At 39.4% G+C, this 16,956-nt stretch overlaps 1 pseudogene; it reads left to right on the top strand.

Annotated features, from left to right (window-relative positions):
- The first annotated feature begins 4,569 nt into the window (after positions 1 to 4,569).
- Positions 4,570 to 14,648, top strand: LOC102821220 (annotated as a pseudogene).
- The last annotated feature ends 2,308 nt before the right edge of the window (positions 14,649 to 16,956 follow it).

The raw sequence follows: 16,956 nt of genomic DNA, 5'->3' as shown, positions 1-16,956 counted from the left end.
CATTTATGAGACAACAAAAGCAGATAGCAAACTAAAGTCAAGCTGACCTACCCCTATAGACCTCACCGCAATCAGTCACCAGCCAGAATTCACAAACCCCTACATACAAGCACCTGCGTAAATAAGCAGAAAATAATGAACTTAAGTGAAGGGGGTAGTTTTAACTTGATAATCTACATTTCCTGCAGCAATTAGCCAGGTTGGGCTTTATGCACATAACTTCAAAAGAAAGAAACTTAAAAACACTGATCAAGCAATTTAATGAACACTTTAGAAAAACAAAATAAATAAGTAGATGTTAGTAATACTTTTACTATGAAAATAGTAGTACATTATGTAGGATAGAAGATTGATAATAGAAATAATAAGGTAGTGCAAGCATTGATGATTAATAGAAACTTATGTTACTAAGAAAATGTAATCAGGGGTCTGATAAGTAGAAATGATTTGTGTAAAGTTTGACTTAATCTTTTAGTGGAAACAAGAAGAAATAATTTATCACATACTGGGAAAGGAGATGAAAGTCAGTTTGAACATCACAGAAATATTTTTGTCAAAGTTATCTAAGAATGTTGTGATAAACTGTGTAATAATTCAAGGAAAGAACAAAGTATCAATTCATTATATATTGTGTGATTTTTAAGTATAAAAATAAAGATTTTCTGAGCCGGGCCAGAAGCAGAAGAAGAAGCATACAGGCAGAAAGACAGAGAAAGAGAGCCCCATCAGCCAACTAAGCAGAGGCTCTCGATTGCTTTCATTTTCGCCGACTCCATGTCTCCTCTCGTGTCCCACGACCCTGAGAGAGCTGGACTCCTGTACCATACCAGGACTCCATTTGCACTATTAACAGTAGCCAAAAGGTGGAAACAGCCTAAATACCCATCAACAAATGAATGGATAAACAAAATGTGGTAAGGACATAAAAAAGTATGTTACACAGTTGTAATGAGGACTTCTGATGTGGCACTATAGGAACAGCACTGGCTAGGAACCAAAAGACTAGCTATTCAAACCCACCAACTGCTTTTGGAAACTCTATGCAGGATAGCTATGAGTTGGAACCAACTCGATGGCACTTAACAACAAAAGAGTAATGAAGTCCTGATGCATGCTACAACATGGAAGAACCTTGAAGGCATTATGCTGAATGAAGTCATTCATAAAAGGAAAAATACTGTATAATCTCTTATATGAAATGGCAAGAATAGACATATATATATATATATATATATATATTTAGGTCAAGGTTTATTAGTGGTTACTATGGGAGTCCTGGTGTGGTGCTGTAGGATAAGCTCTGGACTATTAGCCATAAGGTCAGTGATTCAAACTCACCAGCTGCTCCTTAGAAATCCTATATGAGTTGGAACTAACTGGACAACACTTAACAACAGCAGAGGTGAGAGGGGAAGGGGAAAAGGCAAGACATTGTTTGTGAAGTAATGAGTTTCTGTTTATGGTGACAGGAAATCTAGCATTGATTAAGGGTAATGGTTACACAACATTATTAATGTAATCGAGATCACATTTATAAGTTATACAAATTTAAAAAGTCGAATTGGCTACTCTATGATATATATATATTTCTACAAAAAAAGCAAAGAGTAGCTTTTGGTGCAGCCTATGTACAATCAAACACATTATACGATTTTTCTTGGTTCACGGTCATGGTTTCATGATATATTCCAGTCAGCTGGCCTAATATTAATATTAGTGCTTTTGTTCTGCCTCCTGTTTCAATGTATAGCATCTGCAGTTTTAAAGTTAGCAAGTGGCCATCCAAGGTAAAATACTGCTCTCTAGCTACGGCAGCATAGTGGTTACAAACTGAGCTGCTAACCTCAAGGTCAGTAGTTCGAAACTACCAGGTATTCCGTAGGAGAAAAATGAGGCTTTCTGCTCCCTTAAAAATTTACAGCCTCGTAAATCCTGTACAGGGTTGCTATGAGTTGGAACTGTCTCCGCTGCACACCACCACCATCACCATTCACTTGAAGCAGCAGAGAAATCAAGAGAATCAGAAATCATAGACATACTGGAATGTATGTCTAATTGTTTCCATGAACAACGTTTCTTTTGCCACCAGACCTGAAGAACTGGATGGTGCCAGGTTACCATTAATGAAAATCTTGATCAAAGATTCTGTTGAAGAATCTTAAGAAAATAGGGAAAGACATGGCATAGAATTTCAAATTCTTGTGGAATCAAGACTTTGGAGCAATTGAGAGAAGTGTTTATAACCTGAGTCATATATGGAAACTATCCCCTAAAACCATCTTTAAGTCAACAATTGTTTAGCTTAGTTAGAAAAGCATTGTGCTCAGTTAAAGAATTATCTTCATGTGATCAAATTGACCTCAGCAACTTGAAAGGTTAGATGAGAAGTTTGATGATGTGAAATAATGATGTTAATGATAATGAAATGATTTGCAAAAGAATGTTGAGAAAGGTGGCACATCTTTAAGAACGTAACCGATAACACTGATTTTTATATGTAGGAATTGAAGTGGTAGGTATATTGTTGTATATATTTTCATCAAAATAAACAGGTGAGATTAGTTTGTAATATATTTGATTTAATTCAATATATCTAAAATGTTATAATTTTTGGCATGTAAGCAACATAATGTGTTATTTATACTCAGGGCTACTGATGTGGTGCTGTAGGATCAGCACTGGACTGTGAACCATTATGTCGGCACTTCAGACTCACCAGCTGCTCCTCAGACACTCTGGACAGGGTTGCTATGAGTTGCAATTGACTAACTGACACTTAACAACAACAACAACATTCATAGTAAGTATTTGAAATACAGTATCTATTTTATCTGGTGTGTTTTACACTTAAAACACATCTCAGCTCTCCCAAGCTGGATTTCCAGGGCTCAATAAGCTACAGGTGACCAGGAGCTGCCTTACTGAGTAGCACAGTACTAGATTATGGACTCTTTGAGGGCAGCTCTGTAACTTTTGTCTCTGATTCCTCCTTCTTAGTGATGTGGTGGTGCAGGATAAGCACTGGACTGCTAATAGCTAGGGCGGAGGTTCAAACCCATCAATTGCTCCTTGGAAACCCTGTACAGGGTCCTATTGTATGGGAACCAACTCCATGGAACTTAACAATGACAATAACTTGTTAGACTCAATTCAAACACAAATTTCTCCCAGAAAGAGTATTCTCTAGTGTTTTTCTTGTTTGTGTGCTTCCTTTAAGGCATTACAGCTCAGGATTCATTACAGCATGGAAGAAGGAATATTATTGTTGTGTCAGATGAATCTTGGTTAGCACAGAAAATATCAGAAAGACATTTATCTGTGTTTTGTTGACAATGCAAAGGCATTTTATTGTATGAATCGTAACAAATTATGGATAATATTATAAACAATGGGAATTCTAGAATATCTAATTGTGCTCATATAGAACCTCTACATAGAACAAGAGGCAGTTCAAATGGAACAAGAGGATAGATACTGCATGGTTTAAAATCAGGGAAGGTGTGTATCAGGGTTGTATCCTTTCATCATACTTATTCAATTTGTATCTGAGAAAATAACCCGAGAAGCTGGATTATATGCAGAAGAATGTAGCATTGGGATTAAAAGATTAACAATCTTCAATATTGTAGATGATACAACCTTGCATGCTGAAAGTGAAGAGGACCTGAAGTACTTACTGTATAAGTTCAAAGACTTCAGCCTTCAGTATGGATTACACCTCACTCTGGTAGCGTAGTGGTTATGAATCGGGCTGCGAACCTTAAGGTCAGCGGTTTGAAACTACCAGCCACTCCGCAGGAGAAAGATGAGGCTTTCTACTCCTGTAAGGATTTACATTCTCGGAAACCCTGTACAGGGTCGCTATGGGTCGGAACCGACTCGAAGGCACTTAACAACAACAACAGCAATAAAGAAAACAAAAAGCTTCACAACTGGACCAATAAGCAATATTACCATAAATGAAGAAAAATTGGAGGAAAGAAACTCTTTAAAGTTTTAAAAAGATGTCACTTTGAGAACTAAGGAACACCTGACCAAAGACATGGTATTTTCAACTGCCTCATATTGAAAGTTACACAGTGAAGAAAGAAGACTGAGGAATAGTTGATGCCTTTGAATTATGGTGTTGGTGAACAATATTGAATATACCAGAAATTGCCAGAAGAACAAACAAATCTATCTTTAAAGAAGTACAACCAGAATGCTTCTTGGAAGCGAGGATGGAGGGACTTTGTGTCTTACTTACTTTGGACATGGTATCAGAAGGGAGAAATCCTTGGAAAAGGACATTATATTTGGAAAAGTGGAGGTTGACTAAAAAGAGGAAGGCTTTCAATGGATTGACACAGTGGCTGCAACAATGAGCTCAAACATAGTAAACAATGTGAGGACGATGCAGGACCAGACAGTGCTTTGTTCTGTTATATATATCTGTTCTGTTGTAAATATAGAGTTGGAACCAACTCCATGGCACTGAACAACAAAAAATCTCAGGAGATTAGAATGGATAACAGATATCTCAGTTGAAAGGAAAAGGGACACTATTTTGAGCAGGTTTCATTTGTGAGGATGGAAGGAAGCTTATGGGGAGCAGAAAAAGACTGTGGAGTCAAGGGGGTAATAGAGGTAACATTTCTATCCTGAATTATGGGTCAGCCATAGTAGGCGAATAGGAGATGGTGGTTTTGAATGTGTTCATTCTCCTTTGTGCACATTACCTTGAGCCATCTAAAGAATGATATTATTGTTACGTGCAGTCAAGGAAAAGGGGAAAGATACATGCCACACCACATGAAGGTTGCCAGGGAACCAGGGAACAAGCTGAAAAGAGACAAAGACAGGGAAATCCTTCCCCTAGAGCCATTGCTCTAAATTCAGCCTCCTAACACAGTGGTACAAGTCAGGCCGACAACCTCAAGGTCAGCAGTTCAAAACTATCAGCCATTCCGTGGGAAAAAGATGAGGTGTTCTGCTCCCATAAAGATTTACAGCCTCAGAAACCCTGTACAGGGTCACTATGAGTCGGAACCAACTCCACAGCACATAACAACAACAACACAACAAACTATGAGAAATTGAATTTGTTTGTTAAAGCTGCTCATGTGTGATATTTCTGTTATTACAGCACTAGATAACTGGCAGAGAGGAGAGTCCAGATGGAGGGAAAGGTGAAAGACAATGAAGATAGATAATAAGAAGAGTATGAAAAGAGAAAACAGACCAATCTCTAATCAGCAGGCACCATATCTATTGCTCAGGTAAACAATAGCAAGAGCTCTAAGATGGCAGCAACTGGTATCCTGGAGGAAAGGATGAGAGGAGAGTGGGGGCTGGGAGATAGGGGTGGGAATGATCTTGGATCCCATTGTCTGTTTCTCAACACAGCCCTCCTAGGGCTTCCCAGCTCTGCCAAGAATCTCTTCAGCATTTCTATTGATTGAAGGGTTGCAATACGCTCAAAGAATCTCCTTTCTATTTACAAGAATGCTCAGGGAAGTGTAGTCTAAGACACTTACCTTCTGTCTGCCTGGATTTCTTATTGATACTCACCGAATTTTGTGTCCTGTAAGGAATAACTAGATCACGCCTTTAAAACCTTTTGAGCTATGAGAAGAGTGAGTATCCTGCATATACATGCAGTCACAGTCATTTTCACATGATTCCGCTTCCTCTGTTCTGTTACAATGCATCTCCTGGCAACAGCTGTCCAACTCCCTGAAGCCAGCAACAGCTGCAATAACGAGACTACCATTGAGCATGTGAATAACACAAGCTCAGCTCCAAGATGCAGCTGCTTGTTAACGTCTGATGTCTTGCTCCTCCAGATCTGGACAACAAAAAGAGGCATTCATTAGCCCCGTCCTCACAACTGTTATATTTGAGCCCATTATTCCTGTCACTGTGCCAATCCATTTTGCTGGAGATCTTCCTCTTTTTTTATTGAGCCTCCATTTTAGTAAACATGATATCCTTTTCCAACAACTGGTCCTTCCTGACATGTCAAAGTATGTGAAATGAAGTCTCACCATCTTCCCTACCAAGGAGTAATCAGGCCTTACACCTTCCAGAACAGATTTGTTCCCTCTTCTGTCAGTCCATAGTACTTTCAATATTCTTCTCCAACACCATAATTCAGATGCATTGATTCTTCTCCTGTCTTCCTTATTCATTGTCCAGCTTTCACATGCATATGAGGTGATTGAAAATACCATAGTTTGGGTCAGGCTCACCTTAGTCCTCAGACTGACATCTTTGCTCTTGAATACTTTAAAGAGGTCTTGTGCAGCAGATTTGCCTAATGCATTATGTCATTTGATTTCTTGACTGTCGTTTCCATGAGCATTGATTATAGATCAAAACAAAATGAGATCTTTGACAAATTCAATCTTCCCTCCACTTATCACGTTGTTATTTATTGAGCCAATTGTGAGGATTTTTGTTTTTCTTATATTGAGGTATAACTCATACTGAAGACTGTATTCTCTAATCTTCATCAGTAAGTATTTCACTTCCTGAAAGCAAGGTTGTGTCTACATATCGCAAGGTGTTAATAAGTCTTCCTCTAATCCTGAACCCACACTCTTCTTCATATAATCCAATTTCTTGGATTATTTACTCAGTATACAAATTGAATAAATATGATGAGAGGATACAACCCTGACACACACCTTTCCTGATTTTAAACCATTCAGTATGCTCTTGTTCTGTTTTTATGAAGTTTTGTTTTACATACAGGTTCTACATAAGCACAATTAAGTGTTCTGGAATACCCATTCTTCTCAATGTTATCCATAGTCCGTGGTTCACACAGTTGAATGCCTTTGCATAGTCAATAAAGCATAAGCAAATTTCTTTCTGGTGTTCTCTGCTTTCAGTCAAGATCAATCTGATGTCAGCAGTGGTATTCCTAGTTCCACGCCCTCTTCTGAATCTAGCTTGAATTTCTGGAAGCAACCTGCCGATGCACTACAGCAACCATTCTTGAATTACCTTCAGCAAAAGTTTATTTCAGTGTGATATTATTGATATTGTTGAACTTCCTCATTCTGTTGGGTCAACTTTCTTTGAAACAGGCACAAATATGGAACATTTCCAATCTTTTGGCCATGGAGCTGTCTAGACAAATGAGTACCTCCAGCACTGCATAGTTTTATCAAGCATTTCAGCTTACATTCTGTCAATTCCTGGAGCCTTGGTTTTTGCGAATGCCTTAAGCACAGCTTGGACTTCTTCCTTCAATGCAATCAGTTCTTGATCATATGGTACCTTTAGAAATGATTGAAAATAGACCAATAATTTTTGGTACAGTGATTTTGTATATTCCTTTCATCTTCATTTGATGCTTCCTGCATCATTTAATATTTTCCCCATAGAATCATTCAATATTGCAACAGAGACTTGAATTTTTTGTTCAGTTCTTTCAACTTGAGAAATGTGAAGTGTGTGTTCTTCACTTTTTGTTGTTCTAACTTTAGGACTTTGTATATTTCACTGTGATACTTGGCTTTGTCTTCTCAAGCTGCCATTTGAAATTTTTTGTTCAGCTCTTTTGCTTCATCATTTCTTCCATTTGCTTTAGCTACTCTATGTACGAGAGCAAGAAAAGAATAAAAATGTCCTTTTAAAATCTTCTAGCAATACATAATTCTTACCTTCTGTTTTATAAGAATTGTGTGGTTTTAGGCCTGATGTGGCACTGTAGGATAAACATTGGACAGTTAATTAAAAGGTTGGTGATTCAAACCCCAGCCACTCCATGGAAACGTCTATGAGTTGGAACCAACTCGACAGCACTTAGCAATTTAGCAACATTGAGGGGTGAGAAAATGAGGTGGATTATTCAAATTTAAAATTCAAACATTTAAATTAGTGACTCTGCAGAAATACAATTTTAAAAAGCAACTATATAGTATTCCATCAAATGGAGAAGACATTATTTATGTAATTACTCCTTTACTGTTAGGTACTTATTTAAGTTCATTAGGTTTCCTTTCTTTTTTTTTTTTTTTTACTATCTTAAACAACACTAAGATAAATATTTTTTGTTCATGTATTTTTGACCACAACTTTGTTTAGTTACACAAAATCAATTCTTCATGTTAAAGGTACTGTTAACTTTAAAAATGTTTTAAAATCTAACCAGTTTATCCTCCCATAAGCAGTGTGTGGGAAGGACCATTTCCTCACCTTCTTGCCAACTTTGCCAATATAGGAAGTGAAAAATGGCCTAGTAAAGCTGTTTTCATTTACATGCCTTTGATTACTAGGGTGATAAACATTTTCTTCTATGTTTATTAATCACTTGTATTTCTTCTTCTGTGAGCTATTTATTCATGTCTTTCTTTTCCCACTGACAAACTTGTATTTTTTTATTTGTGTAACTTCTTCATAGCAATAACTTTTGACTATTATATTTGTGAGTTTCCAAACTGTGTTTTATGTCTTGTATCTGCCTCATTTTTTAGATGTTACTAACTTGTAAGCATGCAAATCTGATGGGAAAACTCAGACGCCAACATTTCTGAAAATAAGCAGGTTCCTTATACAGTAATCTTACTAAAAACTTTTTCAGTGTTTATTTTAATAACAAGTTTGGCTCCTTAATTACTGACATTAGAGAGAAATAAAGAAGTTCACTTGGCACTTCTCTGTTCTTCAGGCTGGTAAAAACAGAGGTGAATCCTTAGAGAACAATCTTCGTGCAAACTGCTTTCAACTTTTTTGACATGGGTATTAAAATGCCACCCCAAATACCAGTGGTAATAAAGAATCCAACTTAAAAGGGGGAGTAGGTGTAAATGTAACACACGATTTTTTTTTTTTTTTTACCTTTCTAGTCAGCTGCTGAAGGATCAATTGTGAAAGGACTCAAGGTTGCTACACCTCCCCATTCAGTGAGAAAAATCTGGATTCTTGGGGTTCATAATGAGATGTTTGAACCATGACAATGCTGTTCAAATTTCAAGATAAAAATACCAAACACCCTGCCCTGAAGAGTTAGTTTTCACTTCCTGTTTTTATGATCCACTTCCTCTGCTCTGATGTTTCTCCACATCACACATTGCATCCTGTCTCTACTACTCTCTCCTATCTTTGTGGAAACTACCCATTTTGTGTGAACATTGTTGTTGTTAAGTGCTGTCGAGTCGGTTCCAACCAATAGCGACCCTGAACAGGGTTTCCGAGGCTGTAAATCTTTATGGGAGCAGAAGGCCTCATCTCTCTCCTGAGGAGCAGCTGGTAGTTTCAAACTGCTGACTTTGGGTTCGCAGCCCGATTCATAACCACTACGCTACCAGAGCTAGTGACTGTTATTTTGTTTTGTTTGCTGTTTGTTTTTTCTCAAGTTAAGGGATATTTTCAAAACAGAGAGAAGCTTATCTTCTGCTCAGAAGCACAAATAACAGGGACCCTGCAGGGACATGGCTAATTCAGAATGGGTTTTTTTAAGAGACAATCATACCGCTGTGGCTTCTGTAAGCATTCATTCAGCAAAGAAAATTTGCCTTGCACTTGACTGTGGAATTGGTGGCATATGATCCTGAGCTCAAGTTGCCAAAATACTTTAGAATAAAGGTGTTTGAGAGAATGATGGTGTTCACGACTTGCCTTAGTTAAGGTGATGGCTTTAGAAGCCCATCAGAACTTTTTCTTTCTGTTTTAAAGTGTTTCTCTAGTGTAGCAAATTTATCTTCAGTCTCCTCTCAAGTCTCTTCTTATGCAGTAAGCCAAGTTGTTTCATTCTTATTTTTTCCTTGTATTTGGTTCTTGATACTTAGCCTAAGAAAATCATTTATTTATGCTTGCTGCATGTTGTTTTTCAATATATTTTCAAGAGAATTAAGATAAAAACACACTCTTTGATATTACAATGAGCCACAAACCCCAAACCAGGAGAGTGAAAAACGTTTGCAATTTCCCTAGTCTGTGATGAATATGATGGCAGTGACATGAAGGCAATGCTCCGAAGAACCTCACACTGACTTTGCTGGAGCTATAATAGTCTTCACAACACAGGATCTCTGAGTCCGAAGCCAAGTAGGAAATAGCTAGCTTTATTATCCTTTTCTAGTTCAAGGACATAAAAAAGATAATGCAGTACACTTAGGTGTTTCCTAACACACATGCACAAACATCATACTCTTTTTCACTACACACACAAAAAACAAAAAACAGTTGGCATCCAGTTAGCCCTGACTCATGGTGATTTCATGTGTGTCAGAGTAGAACTGTGCTCCACAAAGTATTCCTTACTGATTTTTTGGAAGTAGATTGCCAAGCCTTTTTTCTGAGGTACCTTTGAGTGTACTCAAATCTTCAGTCTTTGGGTTAGTAGCTTAGAGTGTTTAGCATTTGCATTACTCAGAGACTCCTTCTACATTAAGAATTGTTTATCTTTCGATTGAATGTTAGCTGGGTGTCAAGTCTGTGTGGCAAGGTGAAAGGGCCGAGGCATCTAATTCAATCATAACTGTGTTCAAACACTGCCTTCATCCCTTGCCTGCAGGAGGAGCAGGGTGAGGCTAGCCAGTAGGGTTCTGTGTGGCTAGAAGAAGAGAATGTAGAATGTACAAAGGTCAGAGGAGTGTGTAATGTCCAAAGCAGACAGGAGTCCCTGTGGCCAAAACAGTTATTAAAATTAATATACACAAGCCAACAGTCTGAGAATCTGAGTGATAAGAACAGAACTGAATATAAGACAGAAATAGAGACGGCAGGAACTGGTGGCATTCCTAAAGCTGACTCTGGGTGTGTCAGTCACACAAGTATGTGGCTAAGGGTGCTGCTTTTAAAGGAGAGGTGTGCCTAGTGGCCTTGAGTAAGTGCCCAAGCAACTGAACTTTATATCCTCTTTCATAAGAAGTGGGCTGTATTGAAGATTCTGTGCGATGTAAAGCCCTTTTTTTTTTATAGTTCCTGGCCCAGAGTAAGTGCTATAAGTATTCAAAAAAGAAAAGTGTTGTTACTGTTATTATTATTTTAAGTTTTTATTGTGAATTGAGTGAAAGTTTATAGGGCAGATCATTAGTTTTACATTCAATAAATCATATATTTTGTTTCATTACAATGATTATAATCCCCTCCATGTACCATCAGTTAACAGTATTTCTATTCATTTTAGCTCTTTTTTTTTTTAAACACTCAGGCATATATAATAATTTACACCACCAAAGGGCACATTCTGCAAATCTGCCTCCTGGCTGCCAGCTCTCAGCCCCTTTCTTTCCATGTATCTAGAGTCGTCAGCTATTCCCTCTCTCCATGTCCCTACCTCTGCCTCCATCTCTGGTGTCGCTGCTTCTCTAGATAAGGTCCCCCATTCCACTTGTGTTCATCTCCCTTGATGGTCCTAGGGTCCTCTGTTTCTGGTCTGTAAGATTAACTACTTCCCAGTTTTTGTTACAAAACTTCTACCTTTACAATTGTGACAGTCACAATTAGTCATGATAAAATTACTCACTATTGAATCACAAGAATCTTATCCCCATCTCTTTTCACCTAGACAAGATGAAAACTATTCAGTGGGGACTCTATCTTCTCCCACACACTCTTAAACTATACTCCTTCTTGAAACCTTGTAAGCCAGTTAGTTCGTGGCTTTCTTGCCTCCTCATTTTAGGTGGTGGTGGTGGCGGCTATGTGGGGTGGAGTCGTTTCCAACTCCTAGCAATCCTGTACAGGGTTTGCGAGGCTATAAATCTTTATGGGAGCAGAGCGCCTCATTTTTCTCCCTCGGAACAGCTGGTAGTTTTGAACTGCTAACCTTGAGGTTTGCAGCCTGATTTGTAACCACTATGCTACCTCATTTTAGGTAGCCAATATCTAAGTTGCCTGTCCCTATGTACCCTATATACAGAGGGGATAACAATGATACTTGCTGTGAAGACTCCTTCCCTCTCTGTCCTATTTTGAGCTACTCCCTCCAGGAGTATAGGTCACGTTAATCAAATTGTAGCAATTTACTGTTGTTTCCTTTATCAAAAAAAAAAAAAAATTTTTTTTATTAATCTTCCTTTAGTTGAATTCTGATTATCAAGCCATTGAGGCTAGGTCAAATGGGTACTATCTGCAAGTCTGGGTGTTCTTGTGCATCTCCCTTCACTTCATATCAGCTGGATGCTTCACTTTCAGCTTTAGCTCTCTGTGGTTATGTCCTTGTCCGAGGGCTCAGGTATCCTCAGGTCTCATCACACTTCGGACCAACCAGCCTATTCTTTTCTCTCTCTCATCTCCAGGTCAACTGGAGGCTTTGGAATGTGGTTAAACTCAGCCCATTTCTTCATTGCTATCTTTCCCCTTCCACTCACCAGTAGACCAATGTAGTTGCCAGCAAGCTTGCATGCCTGCTCATTTGTTCCCTTTGAGTTTCAGTCTTAGAGGGGGTCAGTTATAATTTTTATCATTGACATGAATACACTTTTATTTTTTGTTATTAGGTGCTGTCAAGTCAGTTCCAACTCATAGTAATCCCATGTGCAATGGAATGAATGAAACATGGCCTGGTCTTGTGCCATCCTCACAACTAATGTTATATTTGAGCTCATTACTAGAGCTACTGTGTCAATCCATTGCATTGAGAGTCTTCTTCTTTTACACTGATACTCTACCAAGCATGGTGTCCTTTTCCAGGAAACTGGTCCCTCCTGATAACTTGTGTAAAGTACATGAGACCAAGTCTCATCATCCTTGCTCCTAAGGTCCATTCTGGATATACTTCTTCCAAGAAAGATTTGTTTGCTCTTCTGGCAGTCTATGGTACTTTTGATACTCTCTGCAGCTTAATCATTCAAATGCATCAATCCTTCTCCTGTCTTCCTTATGCATTGTTCAGCTTTCACATACATATGAGGTGATTGCATGCATACGGCTTGGGCCAGGCAACCTTAGTCCTCAAATTGATATCTTTACTCTTGAATACTTTGAAGAAGTCTTTTGAAGCAGATTTACCCAATGCTATAAGTCATTTGATTTCTTGACTGCTGTTTCCATGATTGATGATTGTGGATTCAAGTAAAATTAAATCCTTGGCTGCTTCAATATTTTCTCCATCTATTGTTTCAGTTGTGAGAATGTTTGTTTGCTTTATACTGAATAGTAATCTACACTGAAGATTGTAGTCTTTAATCTTTATCAATAAGTGTTTCAAGTCCTTTTCAGTTTCAGCAAGGTTGTGTCCTTCAATTCTGATACCACATTCTTCTTCAGATTGTCCAGCTCCCTGAACTATTTCCTAAGTATACAGATTGAGTAAGTATGGCTAAAGGATACAACTTGACATAAATCTTTCCTAATTTTAAAACATTCATTATTCCCTTGTTCTGTTCAAAACAATGTCTCTTGATCTATGTGCAAGTTCTGTATGAGCACAATTAAGTGATGTAGAATCCCCATGCTTCTTAATGTTATCGATTGTTTGTAATGATCCACACAATCAAATGTATTTATGTAATCAATAAAACATAAGTAAACGTCATTCTGGTGTCCTCTGCTTTCAGCCAAGATCCATCAGATGTTAGCTATGATAGCCCATCTTCCACACTCTCTTCTGAATCTGATTTGAATTTCTGGCAGCTCCCTGTTAATGTGCTGCTGTAAATGTGTTTGAATTATCTTTAACAAAATTTGCTTTCGTGTGATATTAATGATATTATTAAATAATTCCCACAATCTGCTGGGTCACTTCTCTCTGCAATGAACATAAATATGGGTCTCTTCTGGTCTGTTGACCATGTAACTGTATTCCAAAATCGTTGGCCTACACTAGTGAGTGTTTCCAGGGCTGCATCAGTTTACTGAAACATTTCCACTTGTATTCTGTCAATTCCTGGAGCACCCCCCCCCTTTTTTTTTTTTTTTTTTGCCAATTTCTTCAGTGTAGCAGGCCTCTTCTTTCAATACCATGTGATCATATGCTAACTTCTTGAAACAATTGAAAGTTGGTCAATTATTTTTGGTGCAGTGACTCTGTATACTCATTCCACCTTCATTTGATGCTTCCTGCATCATTCAATATTTTCCCCACAAAATCCTTCAACTGAAACTCCAGGCTTGCATTTTTCTCTTTTCTTTCAGTCACCTATTTCCTCCCTGGGGAGGAACCTGATGCTCCTGGAGTGTGTAGTATCCAGAGCAAACTGCCTGGGTCTGTATCATTGTTCCTCCACTTAGTCTCATTACTTTGGTCGTGGTGTGGTCTTGTGCCTTCGAGTCGGTTCCACTCATAACGACCCTATACAGGGTTTCCCAGGCTGTAAGTCTGTACGGGAATCTTCGGCTGCCACGATCTTTAGCGCCCTGAGTGCCTCTTACGGCACTGCTAAGAGCAGCCCAGGCATCTCGGTCAAGCGGCCAGAGCTGATCTTGAAATCCATCATCCCAGTAGTGGTGGCGGGGATCATCGCCATCTAAGGCCTGGTGGTAGCTGTTCCCATTGTCAACTACCTGAATAGCAAAATCACGCTCTCCAAGAGTTTCCTTCAGCTGGGGGCTAGCCTGAGCGGGCTGCCATTGACATCCTGGGGGACGCCAGAGTGTGGGGCACTGCCCAGCAGCCCTGGCTCTTCATGGGCATGATCCTGATCCTCATCTTCGCTGAGGAGCTGGACCTCTACTGCCTCATGGTGGCCCTCATCCTCTTGGCAAAGTAGATCCTTTCAGAGCCCAGCCGAATCCAATGTAAAGACCACCCCTTCCTTATTCCAGAATGAACACCCTGACACATAGGCCCTCCCAGGCCCGCCGACCCGGCAACAGTTGGTTTGTTGCCTGCCTTGCCTCCTGGCACGCCCCGCGCCCTGGACATCGGAGCCCACTCCTCCCCACTAAGCCCTTTAATGAGAAGCCAGGCGCCCCGCTGCCAGCAGAGTGCTCTGGGTAGAAGGATGAATTAGATGCGTCATTTTTCTCTTTGTTGTTGTTGTTACGTGCCATTGAGCCGATTCTGACCCATAGCGACCCTGTATAGGGTTTCTGAGAAGCAGCTGGTGAGCTCGAACTGCCGATCTTGCGTTTCAAGCCGATTTAGCAGTCCAGCACATTAACCCACAGCGCCACACCAGGACTCCATTTTTCACTTTGGTGGTTATGTGCCATGGAGTTGGTTCCGACTGTATGTTTACTTATAAAGGATTTGGTCTGCTCAGGTGTCTGTGGAGCAGTCCTTGTCTCCCACTCTATAGTAACGAAGGTAATGTGTTGTTGTGGGTTTCCAATTCTCTAAAACTCATGTGGATGTAACACCCCATTCTTCCCAGGAGGGCAGTGTGCGGACTCTGTGAAACCTGTGTCCAATAAAGTTCTCGTATGTAACATGAAAACAAAAAATCTTTATGGGAACAGAAAACTTCATCTAGAGTGACAGGTAGATTTGAACTGCAGGCTTTGTGATAACCCACTACACTACCAGGATTCCTTCAGGCAAGTTATTTATTTTTTAAAGCCATTTTAGGTTTAGGGGAGTTTCTATAGTCTCCTATCCCTGTCTTCTTTTTATGCCAGAGTTTCAGGTAGGATTCAGACAGGCACATGGAACAAGGGATATCATTGCTGACATAAGATGGATCTTGGATAAAAGCAAAGAATACCAGAAAGATGTTTACCTGTGCTTTATTGACTATGCAAAAGCTTTCGATTGTGTGGGCCATTACAAGCTATGAACAACATTGCAGAGAATGAGTATTCCTGGAACACTTAATTGTGCTCATGAGGAACCTGTACCTAGAGCAAGAGACAGTCATTAGAACAGAGCAAGGGGACACTGAATGGTTTAAAATCAGGAAACGTGTGTGCCAGGGTTATATTCTTTCACCATACTTATTCATTCTATATGCTGAGCAAGTAATTCGAGAAGCTGGATAACATGAAGAAGAACGTGACATTAGGATTGTAGGAAGACTCATTAACAACCTGTGATATGCAGATGATACAACCTTGCTTGCTGAAAGTGAAGAGGACTTAAAATCCTTACAGATGAAGATCAAAGACCACAGTCTTCTGTATGTGTCGCACCACAAAGTAAAGAAAACAAATGTCCTCACCACTGGACCAATAAATAACATCATGATGAATGGAGAAAAGGTTGAAGTTGTCAAAGACTTCATTTTGCTGGGACCAACCATCAACACTCACGGAAAGCAGCAATCAAGAAATCAAAGGACGTATTGCATTAGGCAAATCTGTTGCACAAGACCTCTTTAAAGTGTTGAGGAGCAAAGATGTCAGCTTGAGGAGTAAGGTGTGCCTGACCCAAGCCATGGTATTTTCAATAGCCTCATATGTATATGAAAGTTGGAAAATGAATAAGGAAAACCAAAGAATTGATGCACTTGAGTTACGGTGTTGGAGGAGAATATTAAAAGTACCATGGATTGTCTTAAAACAAACAAATCTGTGTTTAAAGAAGTGCAAGCAGAATGCTCCTTAGAAGCCAGGAAGGCCAGACTTCGTCTCTCATACTTTGGGCATGTTATCAGGAGGGACCCTGGAGAGGGACATTACGCTTGATAAAGTAGAGGGTCAGAGAAACAGAGGAAGACCCCCAACAAGATGGATTGGCACTGTGGCAGCAGCAGTGGGCTCAAGTGTAACAACGGTTGTAAGATTGGCACAGGACTGGGTAGTGTTTCTTTCTGTTGTGCATAAGATTGCTGTGATTCGGTACCAACTCGAGAACACCTAATAACAACAAGCTGTATTCTTGGCATTGATAATCACTTTCTATCTGTCCGCTAATGTTTGGACAGACACCAAAGGACTGACAAGTTGCTTCTGATTCATGGCTACTGGTTTAGGATTTCCAAGGATCTATTGGTGGGTTTGAACTGCTGATCTTGTGGTTAGCAGTCCAGTGTTTATCCTACCAGGATTCCACCACAGTACTAAAACTGCGAATATTGCAAAGAAGAGAAATCTCAGAGGGCTCTCGGGCCATCACATATATATAGGTTACAGGTTGTG

The sequence above is a fragment of the Chrysochloris asiatica genome, unplaced genomic scaffold (genome assembly GCF_000296735.1).
Source record: "Chrysochloris asiatica unplaced genomic scaffold, ChrAsi1.0 scaffold00016, whole genome shotgun sequence".
Classification (NCBI taxonomy): Eukaryota; Metazoa; Chordata; class Mammalia; order Afrosoricida; family Chrysochloridae; genus Chrysochloris; species Chrysochloris asiatica.
The sequence above is the reverse complement of the archived record's forward strand: the minus strand, read 5'-3'. Positions and strand labels throughout refer to the sequence as shown.